At 64.5% G+C, this 20427-nt stretch overlaps 6 pseudogenes; all 6 read left to right on the top strand.

The window, feature by feature from the left end:
* Positions 1-262: 262 nt before the first annotated feature.
* Positions 263-381, top strand: LOC142864624 (uncharacterized; annotated as a pseudogene).
* A 3529-nt stretch (positions 382-3910) lies between these two features.
* Positions 3911-4029, top strand: LOC142864623 (uncharacterized; annotated as a pseudogene).
* Positions 4030-7558: 3529 nt separating this feature from the next.
* Positions 7559-7677, top strand: LOC142864622 (uncharacterized; annotated as a pseudogene).
* Positions 7678-11206: 3529 nt separating this feature from the next.
* On the top strand, positions 11207-11325 carry LOC142864620 (uncharacterized; annotated as a pseudogene).
* A 3531-nt stretch (positions 11326-14856) lies between these two features.
* LOC142864619 (uncharacterized) lies at positions 14857-14975 on the top strand (annotated as a pseudogene).
* A 3531-nt stretch (positions 14976-18506) lies between these two features.
* Positions 18507-18625, top strand: LOC142864618 (uncharacterized; annotated as a pseudogene).
* The last annotated feature ends 1802 nt before the right edge of the window (positions 18626-20427 follow it).

The following is a 20427-nucleotide window of genomic DNA, read 5'->3' as shown; positions in this document are numbered from 1 at the left end:
AGGCGAGGTGAGGAGAGGAGGGGGGCTGGAAGGTCTCCACCTTGGCGGGTCCAGCCGTGGAGGCGCATCGTGTCTGTGTGTGTGTGTGTGTGTGTGTGTAGACAGCCCCCCATCCCACCCCGCCCCGCCACGTCCCTCACCTCAGTCCTCCGGAGTCCGCCCGACCGGGCCGGCGAACTCCACAGGCCCGGCGCGGGTCAGCGCTATCGCGGGGAAGCGCGGTGAGGCTGGCCTCTTGAGCGGGGCAGGGGCGCCCTCCGCGGTCTACGGCCACACCACCCCGAACGCGCCCCATCTCGTCTGCTCTCAGAAGCTAAGCAGCGTCGGGCCTGGTTAGTACTTGGATAGGAGACCGCCTGGGAATCCCGGGTGCCCTAGGCTTTTTTTTTTTTTTTTTGCCTGTTGCTCTGTCCCCTTGCTGGGAGCGCGGCGGCGGGGCGGCCGTCCGGCGGATCACCCCCACCCTCAGCGCCCGCCGCGGTGCCTGCCGCCCCAGCCCGCACCGTGGGGCCTCCTCTTGTCCCAAGCGGGGACACCGCCGCCACGGGGCAGCATGCGTGCCATCTGGACTGTCAGGTCTCAGACCAAAGGTCTGGTCTGTGGGAACCGACACGCTGGAGGAAACCTCGAGAGTCTGAGAGGGGAGGGAGTTCCGGAAGGATTCCAGGATGTCACTTTGAGCGAGTATGTGACCAGAACTCGTCCCGTTGCTTTTGGGGTTCTATGGGCTACACGCAGGAATCTCTGGTGGTGGCACTGGAGGTTGGGGGATCCGGAGTCACACCCAGACCTGCTCGACAGGCCTCCTTTTACTTTTCTTTTCGGATTCATTTTCTTAGAAAGTGTCTCTTATCTCTATGATTGCATTTTCTTTTCTCTCTCTTTTCAAGCAGATGATGGGAGTACAAGTATTGAGGTGACATGTGTTGCCCGTGCCCCCCTCCCCCCTGTCTCCTTATTTATTTCTCATTTTCTCCCAGCGTATTGTGGGGGTACCAATGTTCAGGTCGGGTGCATTGCTCTTTCCCCGCCTCCCCCCTCTGGTCAGAGCTTCAAGTGCGCCCATCCCCCAGTCGGTGCGCACCCACCCCCTCCCTAATGCATGTGTATGCCCACCCCCTCCCCACGCCCGCCCGACACCCACCCGATGAAGGTGATTCCTCGCTGTCCACTTAGGTGTCCATCCGTTCGTACCAATTTGCCGGTGAGCGCGCGCACGTGGTGCTCGTGTGTCCGTTCTTGGGATACCTGGCCTACTGGAACGGGTTCCAGCTCTGGCCAGGAGAACACGAGAGGCGCGCTCTCACCGCTGCTCCTCACAGCCGAATGGCACTCCGTGGTGTCCACGCGCCGCATGTTATTAATGCACTCCTGGATGGATGGGCACTCGGGTCGCTTCCACATCTTTGCGATTGTGAATTGTGCCCTAACTGTCACCCTACCCCTTACCCAGCCCGTCTCCTCTGCCCCTGCCTGACGCGCTCCTCCCCCGCCAGGCCCGTCACTGTCCTCGGCCCCTGCCCCTGCCTGACCGGCCCCTTCCCGCCCCGGCCCGTCACCGTCACCGTCACCGTCACCGTCCTCTGCCCCTGCCTGACAGGCTCGTCCCCGCCCGGCCCACCACCTGGGCCACTGCCTGACTCGCTCCGCTCCTCCCCGGCCAGGCCCGTCACTGTCCTGGGCCCCTGCCTGACCGGCTCCTTCCCGCCCGGCCTGTCACCGTCCTCGGCCCCTGCCTGACACGCTCCTCCCCGCCCGTCACCGTCCTCGGCCCCTGCCTGACCGGCTCCTCCGTCGCCTGGGCCTTCCAGGGGCTTGGTGTGGACGCTGCTTCCAGGAAGCCCTCCAGGAACCCGGCAGCAGGGCGGCCGCAGCAGTCTGGCGCAGGCATCACTAAGTCCCCTGCCGGGGACGGGGACGTGCCCCGCTGTGCCGCGGGGGGCCCAGCCTGGTGTCTTCCCTGAGGCCCTGGGGCTGCCGCTCCCCGCAAGGGGAGAGCCTCGGAGGTGGGGACCGCCTCCTGATGGGGACGTCCACGCAGCTCTCCACGTCGGATTCCGGGGCTCTCTGTCCTGCCTGAAGGCCCAGCTGGCCTGCGGGTCCTTAGAGTGGCAGAAACATCCTCAAACTGATATTGCGAGTCCGGTGGTTGTCTGCACTTTTGTGCTGGGCACCCCAGGGAGGCCCAGGGGCTGGCTGGACAACGCGGTCTGCTCGGGTGCTTTGGAGGAGCAACCGATGCCCTTTGGACTTTGGTAGCAGCGTCTCAGGTGTCTCTGAGCCCTGCGCCATGTCGGGGAGGAGGCGGGAGGGGCCGCGACCTGCAGTCGTGTTCCCGGGGTGGCACGGCATGTGGCTTCTTCCACAGGCTGCTTGGCCTGGGCTCCCTGCACCTGGGCCTTTGGGGGACTGGCCCTGTGCTTGCCAACGCTTCCTGCAGGGACCCGGAGCTGGGAGGTGGCATCTCCCAGCCCTGGGCCGGGCAGAGCCCCAGCGGGCCATGCCCACACCCTCTCTCAGCACGGGTCCCCCAGAAGGCTCCTTTGGGACCAGGATTCTCCTGCGGGTGACTTCTTAAAGTCTGGCCCCTGGATGGAGGGGCACCGGGAGTAGAGGAGCCGGAAGCGGAAGGGGGTGCCCATGCGAGGGGACATTTTCAGGCCAAGTACCAGCTTCAGCCTGATCCTCCTGGGAACCCCGGGGTGTACGTCCCACCTCCTGGTTGTCCCGCTCTGAGACAAGGAGCCGGGCTTCGCATTCCCCCAGCAGCCAGTCGTGGGCTGAGGACACCTGGGGCCTTGGGAACTCCCTGGCTTCTCTTTGGATTACCATTTGGAGCTGCTTGGGAATCCTGCCGCCACACACACCCGAGTGCAGGTGTCTTCTGCACGGACTGGGGGCCTCGCGCTTCTGAATGCCACTGGCTCGCCACCCACCCACGGGTGAACCTGGTCAGGGTGCTTTCTCTAAGGAGCAGACTCTGATCCGGGCGGGCTACCGGTGTCTCTGTTTGCTCGTTTCTTTCTTCCATTTCGGGAAAGTCTTCCTTACTGGGTGTGGAAATCTCCTATGCCTTTCCTCGCCTATTCTGTCAGCTTTAAAATTCTCTTTCAGTTGCCACCCTCACAGATGGATTAGGAAACTCTTTTCGGTGCCTTCATTAGTGAAATGACCTCAAGGAAGCTCGAATCCAATATCTAATCGCCGGCTTTTAGCAAGTCCACACCCGAGGGTGGTTGGGGTCCAATCCAGCCCCGGGCCAGGCCCAGGCCCCTTGGACTGGGCCACGGGAGGACACAGAGCAGGGTCCCGGCCCCCACGGGAGCGGTGCCGGCAGTTCTCCAAGGGCTTGGGGGTTTTCCAGAGGTAGGAGATGGAGGGGACTGATTTCTTCAGCGCCCCCCAAACCACCCCGCCCCGCCCCACCCCAGCCATGGGACACATCCCGAGAGACGCCCCTACACTCGCTCCCCTCCCCCATGCGCTGTGCCCCAGCCCTGGCCCTGGGGAATAGGCGGCAGCCCACCCACAGGGCGGGGGCGCAGCTGACAGGGGTTGTGCGGGAGGGCGGCCCCTGGCTGGGGTCAAAGGGTGAGCGCGCGTGCGCAGTCAGCGGCCGCGCGCTGGGGGTGGGGGCGGGTAGGTGAAGGAGGCGAGGTGAGGAGAGGAGGGGGGCTGGAAGGTCTCCACCTTGGCGGGTCCAGCCGTGGAGGCGCATCGTGTCTGTGTGTGTGTGTGTGTGTGTGTAGACAGCCCCCCATCCCACCCCGCCCCGCCACGTCCCTCACCTCAGTCCTCCGGAGTCCGCCCGACCGGGCCGGCGAACTCCACAGGCCCGGCGCGGGTCAGCGCTATCGCGGGGAAGCGCGGTGAGGCTGGCCTCTTGAGCGGGGCAGGGGCGCCCTCCGCGGTCTACGGCCACACCACCCCGAACGCGCCCCATCTCGTCTGCTCTCAGAAGCTAAGCAGCGTCGGGCCTGGTTAGTACTTGGATAGGAGACCGCCTGGGAATCCCGGGTGCCCTAGGCTTTTTTTTTTTTTTTTTGCCTGTTGCTCTGTCCCCTTGCTGGGAGCGCGGCGGCGGGGCGGCCGTCCGGCGGATCACCCCCACCCTCAGCGCCCGCCGCGGTGCCTGCCGCCCCAGCCCGCACCGTGGGGCCTCCTCTTGTCCCAAGCGGGGACACCGCCGCCACGGGGCAGCATGCGTGCCATCTGGACTGTCAGGTCTCAGACCAAAGGTCTGGTCTGTGGGAACCGACACGCTGGAGGAAACCTCGAGAGTCTGAGAGGGGAGGGAGTTCCGGAAGGATTCCAGGATGTCACTTTGAGCGAGTATGTGACCAGAACTCGTCCCGTTGCTTTTGGGGTTCTATGGGCTACACGCAGGAATCTCTGGTGGTGGCACTGGAGGTTGGGGGATCCGGAGTCACACCCAGACCTGCTCGACAGGCCTCCTTTTACTTTTCTTTTCGGATTCATTTTCTTAGAAAGTGTCTCTTATCTCTATGATTGCATTTTCTTTTCTCTCTCTTTTCAAGCAGATGATGGGAGTACAAGTATTGAGGTGACATGTGTTGCCCGTGCCCCCCTCCCCCCTGTCTCCTTATTTATTTCTCATTTTCTCCCAGCGTATTGTGGGGGTACCAATGTTCAGGTCGGGTGCATTGCTCTTTCCCCGCCTCCCCCCTCTGGTCAGAGCTTCAAGTGCGCCCATCCCCCAGTCGGTGCGCACCCACCCCCTCCCTAATGCATGTGTATGCCCACCCCCTCCCCACGCCCGCCCGACACCCACCCGATGAAGGTGATTCCTCGCTGTCCACTTAGGTGTCCATCCGTTCGTACCAATTTGCCGGTGAGCGCGCGCACGTGGTGCTCGTGTGTCCGTTCTTGGGATACCTGGCCTACTGGAACGGGTTCCAGCTCTGGCCAGGAGAACACGAGAGGCGCGCTCTCACCGCTGCTCCTCACAGCCGAATGGCACTCCGTGGTGTCCACGCGCCGCATGTTATTAATGCACTCCTGGATGGATGGGCACTCGGGTCGCTTCCACATCTTTGCGATTGTGAATTGTGCCCTAACTGTCACCCTACCCCTTACCCAGCCCGTCTCCTCTGCCCCTGCCTGACGCGCTCCTCCCCCGCCAGGCCCGTCACTGTCCTCGGCCCCTGCCCCTGCCTGACCGGCCCCTTCCCGCCCCGGCCCGTCACCGTCACCGTCACCGTCACCGTCCTCTGCCCCTGCCTGACAGGCTCGTCCCCGCCCGGCCCACCACCTGGGCCACTGCCTGACTCGCTCCGCTCCTCCCCGGCCAGGCCCGTCACTGTCCTGGGCCCCTGCCTGACCGGCTCCTTCCCGCCCGGCCTGTCACCGTCCTCTGCCCCTGCCTGACACGCTCCTCCCCGCCCGTCACCGTCCTCGGCCCCTGCCTGACCGGCTCCTCCGTCGCCTGGGCCTTCCAGGGGCTTGGTGTGGACGCTGCTTCCAGGAAGCCCTCCAGGAACCCGGCAGCAGGGCGGCCGCAGCAGTCTGGCGCAGGCATCGCTAAGTCCCCTGCCGGGGACGGGGACGTGCCCCGCTGTGCCGCGGGGGGCCCAGCCTAGTGTCTTCCCTGAGGCCCTGGGGCTGCCGCTCCCCGCAAGGGGAGAGCCTCGGAGGTGGGGACCGCCTCCTGATGGGGACGTCCACGCAGCTCTCCACGTCGGATTCCGGGGCTCTCTGTCCTGCCTGAAGGCCCAGCTGGCCTGCGGGTCCTTAGAGTGGCAGAAACATCCTCAAACTGATATTGCGAGTCCGGTGGTTGTCTGCACTTTTGTGCTGGGCACCCCAGGGAGGCCCAGGGGCTGGCTGGACAACGCGGTCTGCTCGGGTGCTTTGGAGGAGCAACCGATGCCCTTTGGACTTTGGTAGCAGCGTCTCAGGTGTCTCTGAGCCCTGCGCCATGTCGGGGAGGAGGCGGGAGGGGCCGCGACCTGCAGTCGTGTTCCCGGGGTGGCACGGCATGTGGCTTCTTCCACAGGCTGCTTGGCCTGGGCTCCCTGCACCTGGGCCTTTGGGGGACTGGCCCTGTGCTTGCCAACGCTTCCTGCAGGGACCCGGAGCTGGGAGGTGGCATCTCCCAGCCCTGGGCCGGGCAGAGCCCCAGCGGGCCATGCCCACACCCTCTCTCAGCACGGGTCCCCCAGAAGGCTCCTTTGGGACCAGGATTCTCCTGCGGGTGACTTCTTAAAGTCTGGCCCCTGGATGGAGGGGCACCGGGAGTAGAGGAGCCGGAAGCGGAAGGGGGTGCCCATGCGAGGGGACATTTTCAGGCCAAGTACCAGCTTCAGCCTGATCCTCCTGGGAACCCCGGGGTGTACGTCCCACCTCCTGGTTGTCCCGCTCTGAGACAAGGAGCCGGGCTTCGCATTCCCCCAGCAGCCAGTCGTGGGCTGAGGACACCTGGGGCCTTGGGAACTCCCTGGCTTCTCTTTGGATTACCATTTGGAGCTGCTTGGGAATCCTGCCGCCACACACACCCGAGTGCAGGTGTCTTCTGCACGGACTGGGGGCCTCGCGCTTCTGAATGCCACTGGCTCGCCACCCACCCACGGGTGAACCTGGTCAGGGTGCTTTCTCTAAGGAGCAGACTCTGATCCGGGCGGGCTACCGGTGTCTCTGTTTGCTCGTTTCTTTCTTCCATTTCGGGAAAGTCTTCCTTACTGGGTGTGGAAATCTCCTATGCCTTTCCTCGCCTATTCTGTCAGCTTTAAAATTCTCTTTCAGTTGCCACCCTCACAGATGGATTAGGAAACTCTTTTCGGTGCCTTCATTAGTGAAATGACCTCAAGGAAGCTCGAATCCAATATCTAATCGCCGGCTTTTAGCAAGTCCACACCCGAGGGTGGTTGGGGTCCAATCCAGCCCCGGGCCAGGCCCAGGCCCCTTGGACTGGGCCACGGGAGGACACAGAGCAGGGTCCCGGCCCCCACGGGAGCGGTGCCGGCAGTTCTCCAAGGGCTTGGGGGTTTTCCAGAGGTAGGAGATGGAGGGGACTGATTTCTTCAGCGCCCCCCAAACCACCCCGCCCCGCCCCACCCCAGCCATGGGACACATCCCGAGAGACGCCCCTACACTCGCTCCCCTCCCCCATGCGCTGTGCCCCAGCCCTGGCCCTGGGGAATAGGCGGCAGCCCACCCACAGGGCGGGGGCGCAGCTGACAGGGGTTGTGCGGGAGGGCGGCCCCTGGCTGGGGTCAAAGGGTGAGCGCGCGTGCGCAGTCAGCGGCCGCGCGCTGGGGGTGGGGGCGGGTAGGTGAAGGAGGCGAGGTGAGGAGAGGAGGGGGGCTGGAAGGTCTCCACCTTGGCGGGTCCAGCCGTGGAGGCGCATCGTGTCTGTGTGTGTGTGTGTGTGTGTGTAGACAGCCCCCCATCCCACCCCGCCCCGCCACGTCCCTCACCTCAGTCCTCCGGAGTCCGCCCGACCGGGCCGGCGAACTCCACAGGCCCGGCGCGGGTCAGCGCTATCGCGGGGAAGCGCGGTGAGGCTGGCCTCTTGAGCGGGGCAGGGGCGCCCTCCGCGGTCTACGGCCACACCACCCCGAACGCGCCCCATCTCGTCTGCTCTCAGAAGCTAAGCAGCGTCGGGCCTGGTTAGTACTTGGATAGGAGACCGCCTGGGAATCCCGGGTGCCCTAGGCTTTTTTTTTTTTTTTTTGCCTGTTGCTCTGTCCCCTTGCTGGGAGCGCGGCGGCGGGGCGGCCGTCCGGCGGATCACCCCCACCCTCAGCGCCCGCCGCGGTGCCTGCCGCCCCAGCCCGCACCGTGGGGCCTCCTCTTGTCCCAAGCGGGGACACCGCCGCCACGGGGCAGCATGCGTGCCATCTGGACTGTCAGGTCTCAGACCAAAGGTCTGGTCTGTGGGAACCGACACGCTGGAGGAAACCTCGAGAGTCTGAGAGGGGAGGGAGTTCCGGAAGGATTCCAGGATGTCACTTTGAGCGAGTATGTGACCAGAACTCGTCCCGTTGCTTTTGGGGTTCTATGGGCTACACGCAGGAATCTCTGGTGGTGGCACTGGAGGTTGGGGGATCCGGAGTCACACCCAGACCTGCTCGACAGGCCTCCTTTTACTTTTCTTTTCGGATTCATTTTCTTAGAAAGTGTCTCTTATCTCTATGATTGCATTTTCTTTTCTCTCTCTTTTCAAGCAGATGATGGGAGTACAAGTATTGAGGTGACATGTGTTGCCCGTGCCCCCCTCCCCCCTGTCTCCTTATTTATTTCTCATTTTCTCCCAGCGTATTGTGGGGGTACCAATGTTCAGGTCGGGTGCATTGCTCTTTCCCCGCCTCCCCCCTCTGGTCAGAGCTTCAAGTGCGCCCATCCCCCAGTCGGTGCGCACCCACCCCCTCCCTAATGCATGTGTATGCCCACCCCCTCCCCACGCCCGCCCGACACCCACCCGATGAAGGTGATTCCTCGCTGTCCACTTAGGTGTCCATCCGTTCGTACCAATTTGCCGGTGAGCGCGCGCACGTGGTGCTCGTGTGTCCGTTCTTGGGATACCTGGCCTACTGGAACGGGTTCCAGCTCTGGCCAGGAGAACACGAGAGGCGCGCTCTCACCGCTGCTCCTCACAGCCGAATGGCACTCCGTGGTGTCCACGCGCCGCATGTTATTAATGCACTCCTGGATGGATGGGCACTCGGGTCGCTTCCACATCTTTGCGATTGTGAATTGTGCCCTAACTGTCACCCTACCCCTTACCCAGCCCGTCTCCTCTGCCCCTGCCTGACGCGCTCCTCCCCCGCCAGGCCCGTCACTGTCCTCGGCCCCTGCCCCTGCCTGACCGGCCCCTTCCCGCCCCGGCCCGTCACCGTCACCGTCACCGTCACCGTCCTCTGCCCCTGCCTGACAGGCTCGTCCCCGCCCGGCCCACCACCTGGGCCACTGCCTGACTCGCTCCGCTCCTCCCCGGCCAGGCCCGTCACTGTCCTGGGCCCCTGCCTGACCGGCTCCTTCCCGCCCGGCCTGTCACCGTCCTCTGCCCCTGCCTGACACGCTCCTCCCCGCCCGTCACCGTCCTCGGCCCCTGCCTGACCGGCTCCTCCGTCGCCTGGGCCTTCCAGGGGCTTGGTGTGGACGCTGCTTCCAGGAAGCCCTCCAGGAACCCGGCAGCAGGGCGGCCGCAGCAGTCTGGCGCAGGCATCGCTAAGTCCCCTGCCGGGGACGGGGACGTGCCCCGCTGTGCCGCGGGGGGCCCAGCCTAGTGTCTTCCCTGAGGCCCTGGGGCTGCCGCTCCCCGCAAGGGGAGAGCCTCGGAGGTGGGGACCGCCTCCTGATGGGGACGTCCACGCAGCTCTCCACGTCGGATTCCGGGGCTCTCTGTCCTGCCTGAAGGCCCAGCTGGCCTGCGGGTCCTTAGAGTGGCAGAAACATCCTCAAACTGATATTGCGAGTCCGGTGGTTGTCTGCACTTTTGTGCTGGGCACCCCAGGGAGGCCCAGGGGCTGGCTGGACAACGCGGTCTGCTCGGGTGCTTTGGAGGAGCAACCGATGCCCTTTGGACTTTGGTAGCAGCGTCTCAGGTGTCTCTGAGCCCTGCGCCATGTCGGGGAGGAGGCGGGAGGGGCCGCGACCTGCAGTCGTGTTCCCGGGGTGGCACGGCATGTGGCTTCTTCCACAGGCTGCTTGGCCTGGGCTCCCTGCACCTGGGCCTTTGGGGGACTGGCCCTGTGCTTGCCAACGCTTCCTGCAGGGACCCGGAGCTGGGAGGTGGCATCTCCCAGCCCTGGGCCGGGCAGAGCCCCAGCGGGCCATGCCCACACCCTCTCTCAGCACGGGTCCCCCAGAAGGCTCCTTTGGGACCAGGATTCTCCTGCGGGTGACTTCTTAAAGTCTGGCCCCTGGATGGAGGGGCACCGGGAGTAGAGGAGCCGGAAGCGGAAGGGGGTGCCCATGCGAGGGGACATTTTCAGGCCAAGTACCAGCTTCAGCCTGATCCTCCTGGGAACCCCGGGGTGTACGTCCCACCTCCTGGTTGTCCCGCTCTGAGACAAGGAGCCGGGCTTCGCATTCCCCCAGCAGCCAGTCGTGGGCTGAGGACACCTGGGGCCTTGGGAACTCCCTGGCTTCTCTTTGGATTACCATTTGGAGCTGCTTGGGAATCCTGCCGCCACACACACCCGAGTGCAGGTGTCTTCTGCACGGACTGGGGGCCTCGCGCTTCTGAATGCCACTGGCTCGCCACCCACCCACGGGTGAACCTGGTCAGGGTGCTTTCTCTAAGGAGCAGACTCTGATCCGGGCGGGCTACCGGTGTCTCTGTTTGCTCGTTTCTTTCTTCCATTTCGGGAAAGTCTTCCTTACTGGGTGTGGAAATCTCCTATGCCTTTCCTCGCCTATTCTGTCAGCTTTAAAATTCTCTTTCAGTTGCCACCCTCACAGATGGATTAGGAAACTCTTTTCGGTGCCTTCATTAGTGAAATGACCTCAAGGAAGCTCGAATCCAATATCTAATCGCCGGCTTTTAGCAAGTCCACACCCGAGGGTGGTTGGGGTCCAATCCAGCCCCGGGCCAGGCCCAGGCCCCTTGGACTGGGCCACGGGAGGACACAGAGCAGGGTCCCGGCCCCCACGGGAGCGGTGCCGGCAGTTCTCCAAGGGCTTGGGGGTTTTCCAGAGGTAGGAGATGGAGGGGACTGATTTCTTCAGCGCCCCCCAAACCACCCCGCCCCGCCCCACCCCAGCCATGGGACACATCCCGAGAGACGCCCCTACACTCGCTCCCCTCCCCCATGCGCTGTGCCCCAGCCCTGGCCCTGGGGAATAGGCGGCAGCCCACCCACAGGGCGGGGGCGCAGCTGACAGGGGTTGTGCGGGAGGGCGGCCCCTGGCTGGGGTCAAAGGGTGAGCGCGCGTGCGCAGTCAGCGGCCGCGCGCTGGGGGTGGGGGCGGGTAGGTGAAGGAGGCGAGGTGAGGAGAGGAGGGGGGCTGGAAGGTCTCCACCTTGGCGGGTCCAGCCGTGGAGGCGCATCGTGTCTGTGTGTGTGTGTGTGTGTGTGTAGACAGCCCCCCATCCCACCCCGCCCCGCCACGTCCCTCACCTCAGTCCTCCGGAGTCCGCCCGACCGGGCCGGCGAACTCCACAGGCCCGGCGCGGGTCAGCGCTATCGCGGGGAAGCGCGGTGAGGCTGGCCTCTTGAGCGGGGCAGGGGCGCCCTCCGCGGTCTACGGCCACACCACCCCGAACGCGCCCCATCTCGTCTGCTCTCAGAAGCTAAGCAGCGTCGGGCCTGGTTAGTACTTGGATAGGAGACCGCCTGGGAATCCCGGGTGCCCTAGGCTTTTTTTTTTTTTTTTTGCCTGTTGCTCTGTCCCCTTGCTGGGAGCGCGGCGGCGGGGCGGCCGTCCGGCGGATCACCCCCACCCTCAGCGCCCGCCGCGGTGCCTGCCGCCCCAGCCCGCACCGTGGGGCCTCCTCTTGTCCCAAGCGGGGACACCGCCGCCACGGGGCAGCATGCGTGCCATCTGGACTGTCAGGTCTCAGACCAAAGGTCTGGTCTGTGGGAACCGACACGCTGGAGGAAACCTCGAGAGTCTGAGAGGGGAGGGAGTTCCGGAAGGATTCCAGGATGTCACTTTGAGCGAGTATGTGACCAGAACTCGTCCCGTTGCTTTTGGGGTTCTATGGGCTACACGCAGGAATCTCTGGTGGTGGCACTGGAGGTTGGGGGATCCGGAGTCACACCCAGACCTGCTCGACAGGCCTCCTTTTACTTTTCTTTTCGGATTCATTTTCTTAGAAAGTGTCTCTTATCTCTATGATTGCATTTTCTTTTCTCTCTCTTTTCAAGCAGATGATGGGAGTACAAGTATTGAGGTGACATGTGTTGCCCGTGCCCCCCTCCCCCCTGTCTCCTTATTTATTTCTCATTTTCTCCCAGCGTATTGTGGGGGTACCAATGTTCAGGTCGGGTGCATTGCTCTTTCCCCGCCTCCCCCCTCTGGTCAGAGCTTCAAGTGCGCCCATCCCCCAGTCGGTGCGCACCCACCCCCTCCCTAATGCATGTGTATGCCCACCCCCTCCCCACGCCCGCCCGACACCCACCCGATGAAGGTGATTCCTCGCTGTCCACTTAGGTGTCCATCCGTTCGTACCAATTTGCCGGTGAGCGCGCGCACGTGGTGCTCGTGTGTCCGTTCTTGGGATACCTGGCCTACTGGAACGGGTTCCAGCTCTGGCCAGGAGAACATGAGAGGCGCGCTCTCACCGCTGCTCCTCACAGCCGAATGGCACTCCGTGGTGTCCACGCGCCGCATGTTATTAATGCACTCCTGGATGGATGGGCACTCGGGTCGCTTCCACATCTTTGCGATTGTGAATTGTGCCCTAACTGTCACCCTACCCCTTACCCAGCCCGTCTCCTCTGCCCCTGCCTGACGCGCTCCTCCCCCGCCAGGCCCGTCACTGTCCTCGGCCCCTGCCCCTGCCTGACCGGCCCCTTCCCGCCCCGGCCCGTCACCGTCACCGTCACCGTCACCGTCCTCTGCCCCTGCCTGACAGGCTCGTCCCCGCCCGGCCCACCACCTGGGCCACTGCCTGACTCGCTCCGCTCCTCCCCGGCCAGGCCCGTCACTGTCCTGGGCCCCTGCCTGACCGGCTCCTTCCCGCCCGGCCTGTCACCGTCCTCTGCCCCTGCCTGACACGCTCCTCCCCGCCCGTCACCGTCCTCGGCCCCTGCCTGACCGGCTCCTCCGTCGCCTGGGCCTTCCAGGGGCTTGGTGTGGACGCTGCTTCCAGGAAGCCCTCCAGGAACCCGGCAGCAGGGCGGCCGCAGCAGTCTGGCGCAGGCATCGCTAAGTCCCCTGCCGGGGACGGGGACGTGCCCCGCTGTGCCGCGGGGGGCCCAGCCTGGTGTCTTCCCTGAGGCCCTGGGGCTGCCGCTCCCCGCAAGGGGAGAGCCTCGGAGGTGGGGACCGCCTCCTGATGGGGACGTCCACGCAGCTCTCCACGTCGGATTCCGGGGCTCTCTGTCCTGCCTGAAGGCCCAGCTGGCCTGCGGGTCCTTAGAGTGGCAGAAACATCCTCAAACTGATATTGCGAGTCCGGTGGTTGTCTGCACTTTTGTGCTGGGCACCCCAGGGAGGCCCAGGGGCTGGCTGGACAACGCGGTCTGCTCGGGTGCTTTGGAGGAGCAACCGATGCCCTTTGGACTTTGGTAGCAGCGTCTCAGGTGTCTCTGAGCCCTGCGCCATGTCGGGGAGGAGGCGGGAGGGGCCGCGACCTGCAGTCGTGTTCCCGGGGTGGCACGGCATGTGGCTTCTTCCACAGGCTGCTTGGCCTGGGCTCCCTGCACCTGGGCCTTTGGGGGACTGGCCCTGTGCTTGCCAACGCTTCCTGCAGGGACCCGGAGCTGGGAGGTGGCATCTCCCAGCCCTGGGCCGGGCAGAGCCCCAGCGGGCCATGCCCACACCCTCTCTCAGCACGGGTCCCCCAGAAGGCTCCTTTGGGACCAGGATTCTCCTGCGGGTGACTTCTTAAAGTCTGGCCCCTGGATGGAGGGGCACCGGGAGTAGAGGAGCCGGAAGCGGAAGGGGGTGCCCATGCGAGGGGACATTTTCAGGCCAAGTACCAGCTTCAGCCTGATCCTCCTGGGAACCCCGGGGTGTACGTCCCACCTCCTGGTTGTCCCGCTCTGAGACAAGGAGCCGGGCTTCGCATTCCCCCAGCAGCCAGTCGTGGGCTGAGGACACCTGGGGCCTTGGGAACTCCCTGGCTTCTCTTTGGATTACCATTTGGAGCTGCTTGGGAATCCTGCCGCCACACACACCCGAGTGCAGGTGTCTTCTGCACGGACTGGGGGCCTCGCGCTTCTGAATGCCACTGGCTCGCCACCCACCCACGGGTGAACCTGGTCAGGGTGCTTTCTCTAAGGAGCAGACTCTGATCCGGGCGGGCTACCGGTGTCTCTGTTTGCTCGTTTCTTTCTTCCATTTCGGGAAAGTCTTCCTTACTGGGTGTGGAAATCTCCTATGCCTTTCCTCGCCTATTCTGTCAGCTTTAAAATTCTCTTTCAGTTGCCACCCTCACAGATGGATTAGGAAACTCTTTTCGGTGCCTTCATTAGTGAAATGACCTCAAGGAAGCTCGAATCCAATATCTAATCCCCGGCTTTTAGCAAGTCCACACCCGAGGGTGGTTGGGGTCCAATCCAGCCCCGGGCCAGGCCCAGGCCCCTTGGACTGGGCCACAGGAGGACACAGAGCAGGGTCCCGGCCCCCACGGGAGCGGTGCCGGCAGTTCTCCAAGGGCTTGGGGGTTTTCCAGAGGTAGGAGATGGAGGGGACTGATTTCTTCAGCGCCCCCCAAACCACCCCGCCCCGCCCCACCCCAGCCATGGGACACATCCCGAGAGACGCCCCTACACTCGCTCCCCTCCCCCATGCGCTGTGCCCCAGCCCTGGCCCTGGGGAATAGGCGGCAGCCCACCCACAGGGCGGGGGCGCAGCTGACAGGGGTTGTGCGGGAGGGCGGCCCCTGGCTGGGGTCAAAGGGTGAGCGCGCGTGCGCAGTCAGCGGCCGCGCGCTGGGGGTGGGGGCGGGTAGGTGAAGGAGGCGAGGTGAGGAGAGGAGGGGGGCTGGAAGGTCTCCACCTTGGCGGGTCCAGCCGTGGAGGCGCATCGTGTCTGTGTGTGTGTGTGTGTGTGTGTGTAGACAGCCCCCCATCCCACCCCGCCCCGCCACGTCCCTCACCTCAGTCCTCCGGAGTCCGCCCGACCGGGCCGGCGAACTCCACAGGCCCGGCGCGGGTCAGCGCTATCGCGGGGAAGCGCGGTGAGGCTGGCCTCTTGAGCGGGGCAGGGGCGCCCTCCGCGGTCTACGGCCACACCACCCCGAACGCGCCCCATCTCGTCTGCTCTCAGAAGCTAAGCAGCGTCGGGCCTGGTTAGTACTTGGATAGGAGACCGCCTGGGAATCCCGGGTGCCCTAGGCTTTTTTTTTTTTTTTTTGCCTGTTGCTCTGTCCCCTTGCTGGGAGCGCGGCGGCGGGGCGGCCGTCCGGCGGATCACCCCCACCCTCAGCGCCCGCCGCGGTGCCTGCCGCCCCAGCCCGCACCGTGGGGCCTCCTCTTGTCCCAAGCGGGGACACCGCCGCCACGGGGCAGCATGCGTGCCATCTGGACTGTCAGGTCTCAGACCAAAGGTCTGGTCTGTGGGAACCGACACGCTGGAGGAAACCTCGAGAGTCTGAGAGGGGAGGGAGTTCCGGAAGGATTCCAGGATGTCACTTTGAGCGAGTATGTGACCAGAACTCGTCCCGTTGCTTTTGGGGTTCTATGGGCTACACGCAGGAATCTCTGGTGGTGGCACTGGAGGTTGGGGGATCCGGAGTCACACCCAGACCTGCTCGACAGGCCTCCTTTTACTTTTCTTTTCGGATTCATTTTCTTAGAAAGTGTCTCTTATCTCTATGATTGCATTTTCTTTTCTCTCTCTTTTCAAGCAGATGATGGGAGTACAAGTATTGAGGTGACATGTGTTGCCCGTGCCCCCCTCCCCCCTGTCTCCTTATTTATTTCTCATTTTCTCCCAGCGTATTGTGGGGGTACCAATGTTCAGGTCGGGTGCATTGCTCTTTCCCCGCCTCCCCCCTCTGGTCAGAGCTTCAAGTGCGCCCATCCCCCAGTCGGTGCGCACCCACCCCCTCCCTAATGCATGTGTATGCCCACCCCCTCCCCACGCCCGCCCGACACCCACCCGATGAAGGTGATTCCTCGCTGTCCACTTAGGTGTCCATCCGTTCGTACCAATTTGCCGGTGAGCGCGCGCACGTGGTGCTCGTGTGTCCGTTCTTGGGATACCTGGCCTACTGGAACGGGTTCCAGCTCTGGCCAGGAGAACACGAGAGGCGCGCTCTCACCGCTGCTCCTCACAGCCGAATGGCACTCCGTGGTGTCCACGCGCCGCATGTTATTAATGCACTCCTGGATGGATGGGCACTCGGGTCGCTTCCACATCTTTGCGATTGTGAATTGTGCCCTAACTGTCACCCTACCCCTTACCCAGCCCGTCTCCTCTGCCCCTGCCTGACGCGCTCCTCCCCCGCCAGGCCCGTCACTGTCCTCGGCCCCTGCCCCTGCCTGACCGGCCCCTTCCCGCCCCGGCCCGTCACCGTCACCGTCACCGTCACCGTCCTCTGCCCCTGCCTGACAGGCTCGTCCCCGCCCGGCCCACCACCTGGGCCACTGCCTGACTCGCTCCGCTCCTCCCCGGCCAGGCCCGTCACTGTCCTGGGCCCCTGCCTGACCGGCTCCTTCCCGCCCGGCCTGTCACCGTCCTCTGCCCCTGCCTGACACGCTCCTCCCCGCCCGTCACCGTCCTCGGCCCCTGCCTGACCGGCTCCTCCGTCGCCTGGGCCTTCCAGGGGCTTGGTGTGGACGCTGCTTCCAGGAAGCCCTCCAGGAACCCGGCAGCAGGGCGGCCGCAGCAGTCTGGCGCAGGCATCGCTAAGTCCCCTGCCGGGGACGGGGACGTGCCCCGCTGTGCCGCGGGGGGCCCAGCCTGGTGTCTTCCCTGAGGCCCTGGGGCTGCCGCTCCCCGCAAGGGGAGAGCCTCGGAGGTGGGGACCGCCTCCTGATGGGGACGTCCACGCAGCTCTCCACGTCGGATTCCGGGGCTCTCTGTCCTGCCTGAAGGCCCAGCTGGCCTGCGGGTCCTTAGAGTGGCAGAAACATCCTCAAACTGATATTGCGAGTCCGGTGGTTGTCTGCACTTTTGTGCTGGGCACCCCAGGGAGGCCCAGGGGCTGGCTGGACAACGCGGTCTGCTCGGGTGCTTTGGAGGAGCAACCGATGCCCTTTGGACTTTGGTAGCAGCGTCTCAGGTGTCTCTGAGCCCTGCGCCATGTCGGGGAGGAGGCGGGAGGGGCCGCGACCTGCAGTCGTGTTCCCGGGGTGGCACGGCATGTGGCTTCTTCCACAGGCTGCTTGGCCTGGGCTCCCTGCACCTGGGCCTTTGGGGGACTGGCCCTGTGCTTGCCAACGCTTCCTGCAGGGACCCGGAGCTGGGAGGTGGCATCTCCCAGCCCTGGGCCGGGCAGAGCCCCAGCGGGCCATGCCCACACCCTCTCTCAGCACGGGTCCCCCAGAAGGCTCCTTTGGGACCAGGATTCTCCTGCGGGTGACTTCTTAAAGTCTGGCCCCTGGATGGAGGGGCACCGGGAGTAGAGGAGCCGGAAGCGGAAGGGGGTGCCCATGCGAGGGGACATTTTCAGGCCAAGTACCAGCTTCAGCCTGATCCTCCTGGGAACCCCGGGGTGTACGTCCCACCTCCTGGTTGTCCCGCTCTGAGACAAGGAGCCGGGCTTCGCATTCCCCCAGCAGCCAGTCGTGGGCTGAGGACACCTGGGGCCTTGGGAACTCCCTGGCTTCTCTTTGGATTACCATTTGGAGCTGCTTGGGAATCCTGCCGCCACACACACCCGAGTGCAGGTGTCTTCTGCACGGACTGGGGGCCTCGCGCTTCTGAATGCCACTGGCTCGCCACCCACCCACGGGTGAACCTGGTCAGGGTGCTTTCTCTAAGGAGCAGACTCTGATCCGGGCGGGCTACCGGTGTCTCTGTTTGCTCGTTTCTTTCTTCCATTTCGGGAAAGTCTTCCTTACTGGGTGTGGAAATCTCCTATGCCTTTCCTCGCCTATTCTGTCAGCTTTAAAATTCTCTTTCAGTTGCCACCCTCACAGATGGATTAGGAAACTCTTTTCGGTGCCTTCATTAGTGAAATGACCTCAAGGAAGCTCGAATCCAATATCTAATCCCCGGCTTTTAGCAAGTCCACACCCGAGGGTGGTTGGGGTCCAATCCAGCCCCGGGCCAGGCCCAGGCCCCTTGGACTGGGCCACAGGAGGACACAGAGCAGGGTCCCGGCCCCCACGGGAGCGGTGCCGGCAGTTCTCCAAGGGCTTGGGGGTTTTCCAGAGGTAGGAGATGGAGGGGACTGATTTCTTCAGCGCCCCCCAAACCACCCCGCCCCGCCCCACCCCAGCCATGGGACACATCCCGAGAGACGCCCCTACACTCGCTCCCCTCCCCCATGCGCTGTGCCCCAGCCCTGGCCCTGGGGAATAGGCGGCAGCCCACCCACAGGGCGGGGGCGCAGCTGACAGGGGTTGTGCGGGAGGGCGGCCCCTGGCTGGGGTCAAAGGGTGAGCGCGCGTGCGCAGTCAGCGGCCGCGCGCTGGGGGTGGGGGCGGGTAGGTGAAGGAGGCGAGGTGAGGAGAGGAGGGGGGCTGGAAGGTCTCCACCTTGGCGGGTCCAGCCGTGGAGGCGCATCGTGTCTGTGTGTGTGTGTGTGTGTGTGTGTAGACAGCCCCCCATCCCACCCCGCCCCGCCACGTCCCTCACCTCAGTCCTCCGGAGTCCGCCCGACCGGGCCGGCGAACTCCACAGGCCCGGCGCGGGTCAGCGCTATCGCGGGGAAGCGCGGTGAGGCTGGCCTCTTGAGCGGGGCAGGGGCGCCCTCCGCGGTCTACGGCCACACCACCCCGAACGCGCCCCATCTCGTCTGCTCTCAGAAGCTAAGCAGCGTCGGGCCTGGTTAGTACTTGGATAGGAGACCGCCTGGGAATCCCGGGTGCCCTAGGCTTTTTTTTTTTTTTTTTGCCTGTTGCTCTGTCCCCTTGCTGGGAGCGCGGCGGCGGGGCGGCCGTCCGGCGGATCACCCCCACCCTCAGCGCCCGCCGCGGTGCCTGCCGCCCCAGCCCGCACCGTGGGGCCTCCTCTTGTCCCAAGCGGGGACACCGCCGCCACGGGGCAGCATGCGTGCCATCTGGACTGTCAGGTCTCAGACCAAAGGTCTGGTCTGTGGGAACCGACACGCTGGAGGAAACCTCGAGAGTCTGAGAGGGGAGGGAGTTCCGGAAGGATTCCAGGATGTCACTTTGAGCGAGTATGTGACCAGAACTCGTCCCGTTGCTTTTGGGGTTCTATGGGCTACACGCAGGAATCTCTGGTGGTGGCACTGGAGGTTGGGGGATCCGGAGTCACACCCAGACCTGCTCGACAGGCCTCCTTTTACTTTTCTTTTCGGATTCATTTTCTTAGAAAGTGTCTCTTATCTCTATGATTGCATTTTCTTTTCTCTCTCTTTTCAAGCAGATGATGGGAGTACAAGTATTGAGGTGACATGTGTTGCCCGTGCCCCCCTCCCCCCTGTCTCCTTATTTATTTCTCATTTTCTCCCAGCGTATTGTGGGGGTACCAATGTTCAGGTCGGGTGCATTGCTCTTTCCCCGCCTCCCCCCTCTGGTCAGAGCTTCAAGTGCGCCCATCCCCCAGTCGGTGCGCACCCACCCCCTCCCTAATGCATGTGTATGCCCACCCCCTCCCCACGCCCGCCCGACACCCACCCGATGAAGGTGATTCCTCGCTGTCCACTTAGGTGTCCATCCGTTCGTACCAATTTGCCGGTGAGCGCGCGCACGTGGTGCTCGTGTGTCCGTTCTTGGGATACCTGGCCTACTGGAACGGGTTCCAGCTCTGGCCAGGAGAACACGAGAGGCGCGCTCTCACCGCTGCTCCTCACAGCCGAATGGCACTCCGTGGTGTCCACGCGCCGCATGTTATTAATGCACTCCTGGATGGATGGGCACTCGGGTCGCTTCCACATCTTTGCGATTGTGAATTGTGCCCTAACTGTCACCCTACCCCTTACCCAGCCCGTCTCCTCTGCCCCTGCCTGACGCGCTCCTCCCCCGCCAGGCCCGTCACTGTCCTCGGCCCCTGCCCCTGCCTGACCGGCCCCTTCCCGCCCCGGCCCGTCACCGTCACCGTCACCGTCACCGTCCTCTGCCCCTGCCTGACAGGCTCGTCCCCGCCCGGCCCACCACCTGGGCCACTGCCTGACTCGCTCCGCTCCTCCCCGGCCAGGCCCGTCACTGTCCTGGGCCCCTGCCTGACCGGCTCCTTCCCGCCCGGCCTGTCACCGTCCTCGGCCCCTGCCTGACACGCTCCTCCCCGCCCGTCACCGTCCTCGGCCCCTGCCTGACCGGCTCCTCCGTCGCCTGGGCCTTCCAGGGGCTTGGTGTGGACGCTGCTTCCAGGAAGCCCTCCAGGAACCCGGCAGCAGGGCGGCCGCAGCAGTCTGGCGCAGGCATCGCTAAGTCCCCTGCCGGGGACGGGGACGTGCCCCGCTGTGCCGCGGGGGGCCCAGCCTGGTGTCTTCCCTGAGGCCCTGGGGCTGCCGCTCCCCGCAAGGGGAGAGCCTCGGAGGTGGGGACCGCCTCCTGATGGGGACGTCCACGCAGCTCTCCACGTCGGATTCCGGGGCTCTCTGTCCTGCCTGAAGGCCCAGCTGGCCTGCGGGTCCTTAGAGTGGCAGAAACATCCTCAAACTGATATTGCGAGTCCGGTGGTTGTCTGCACTTTTGTGCTGGGCACCCCAGGGAG

The sequence above is a fragment of the Microcebus murinus genome, chromosome 25, assembly GCF_040939455.1.
Source record: "Microcebus murinus isolate Inina chromosome 25, M.murinus_Inina_mat1.0, whole genome shotgun sequence".
Lineage (NCBI taxonomy): Eukaryota > Metazoa > Chordata > Mammalia > Primates > Cheirogaleidae > Microcebus > Microcebus murinus.
Note: the sequence above shows the minus strand (reverse complement) of the source record. Positions and strands in the feature narration are given on the sequence as shown.